This window comes from Arachis ipaensis, chromosome B8 (assembly GCF_059453495.1).
Source record: "Arachis ipaensis isolate K30076 ecotype BB chromosome B8, ASM5945349v1, whole genome shotgun sequence".
In the NCBI taxonomy this organism is placed as follows: domain Eukaryota; kingdom Viridiplantae; phylum Streptophyta; class Magnoliopsida; order Fabales; family Fabaceae; genus Arachis; species Arachis ipaensis.
The window spans coordinates 117,164,937-117,167,104 of NC_142443.1; the positions used below are offsets into that span (position 1 = coordinate 117,164,937).

The following is a 2,168-nucleotide window of genomic DNA, read 5'->3' on the forward strand; positions in this document are numbered from 1 at the left end:
CATAGCATTCTTGCATGCATTCATTGTTTTGATCTAAAATTTTCATGCATTGCATCATTTTTCATATTTTTCTCTTTCATCATTAAAAATTCAAAATTCAAAAAAAATATCTTTCCCTTTTTCACTTATAAATTTCGAAAATTTGGATTGACTTTTTTAAAAATTTTTAAAATCTAGTTGTTTCTTATGAGTCAAATCAAATTTTCAATTTGAAAATCTTATCTTTTTCAAAATCTTTTTCAAAAATCATATCTTTTTCACTTTTCTTATTTATTTTCGAAAATTTTTAAAAATATTTTTCAAAAATCTTTTTCTTAATTTTATCTCACAATTTTCGAAAATATCATCAACAATTAATGTTTTGATTCAAAAATTTCAAGTTTGTTACTTGCTCGTTAAGAAAGATTCAAACTTTAAGTTCTAGAATCATATCTTGTGATTTCTTGTGAATCAAGTCATTAATTGTGATTTTAAAAATCAAATCTTTTTCAAAACTAATTCTAATCATATCTTTTTAATCATATCTTTTTAAAACATATCTTTTTCCAAAAAATTTTGATTTTAAAATATCTTTTCTAACTTCTTATCTTCTTTTCTTTTCAAAAATTTGATTTTCAAAATTTGTTTCAACTAACTAACTAATTTTTTGTTTGTTTCTTATCTCTTTCAAAACTACCTAACTAACTATCTCTCTCTAATTTTCAAAAATACCTCCCTCTTTTTCAAAAAAAAAATTCTTTTTAATTAATTAATTGTTTCAACTTTTAATTTTAATTCTAATTTTCAAAAATCACTAACTCCTTTTCAAAAATTATTTTCGAAAATTCTCTTCTCTCTCTCATCTCCTTCTATTTATTTATTCATCTACTAACATTTCATCTCACCCAAATTCGAACCCCCTCTTCCATCTGTGTTCGAATTTTCTCTTCTTCCCTTCTTTACATTACATTCTTTTCTTCTTCTACTCACACAGGGGAACCTCTATACCTGGGTAAAAAGGATCCCTATTATTATTTTTCTGTTCCCTCTTTTTCATATGAGCAGGAGCAAGGACAAGAACATTCTTGTTGAAGCAGACCCTGAACCTGAAAGGACTCTGAAGAGGAAACTAAGAGAAGCTAAAATACAACAATCCAGAGATAACCTTACAGAAATTTTCGAACAAGAAGAGGAGATGGCAGCCGAAAATAATAATAATGCAAGGAGGATGCTTGGTGACTTCACTGCACCTAATTCCAATTTACATGGAAGAAGCATCTCCATCCCTGCCATTGGAGCAAACAATTTTGAGCTGAAATCTCAATTAGTTTCTCTAATGCAGCAAAACTGCAAGTTTCATGGACTTCCATCTGAAGATCCTTTTCAGTTCTTAACTGAATTCTTGCAGATCTGTGATACTGTTAAGACTAATGGAGTAGATCCTGAAGTCTACAGGCTCATGCTTTTCCCTTTTGCTGTGAGAGACAGAGCTAGAATATGGTTGGACTCTCAACCTAAGGATAGCCTGAACTCTTGGGATAAGCTGGTCAAGGCTTTCTTAGCCAAGTTCTTTCCTCCTCAAAAGCTTAGTAAGCTTAGAGTGGATGTTCAAACCTTCAGACAGAAAGAAGGTGAATCCCTCTATGAAGCTTGGGAGAGATACAAGGAACTGACCAAAAAGTGTCCTTCTGACATGCTTTCAGAATGGACCATCCTGGATATATTCTATGATGGTCTGTCTGAATTAGCTAAAATGTCATTGGATACTTCTGCAGGTGGATCCATTCACCTAAAGAAAACGCCTGCAGAAGCTCAAGAATTCATTGACATGGTTGCTAATAACCAGTTCATGTACACTTCTGAGAGGAATCCTGTGAGTAATGGGACGCCTCAGAAGAAGGGAGTTCTTGAAATTGATATTCTGAATGCCATATTGGCTCAGAACAAAATATTGACTCAGCAAGTCAATATGATTTCTCAAAGTCTGAATGGAATGCAAGCTGCATCCAACAGTACTCAAGAGGCATCTTCTGAAGAAGAAGCTTATGATCCTGAGAACCCTGCAATAGCAGAGGTAAATTATATGGGTGAACCTTATGGAAACACCTATAATCCCTCATGGAGAAATCATCCAAATTTCTCATGGAAGGATCAACAAAAGCCTCAACAAGGCTTTAATAATGGTGGAA

General features: G+C 32.4%; 1 non-coding gene across 1 annotated transcript; it reads right to left on the bottom strand.

Moving 5' to 3' along the window:
• Window positions 1–1,570: 1,570 nt before the first annotated feature.
• On the bottom strand, window positions 1,571–1,678 carry LOC148549373 (small nucleolar RNA R71). The gene has a single exon (XR_015898716.1). It is a non-coding gene; the product is annotated as a small nucleolar RNA R71 (small nucleolar RNA).
• Window positions 1,679–2,168: the final 490 nt, after the last annotated feature.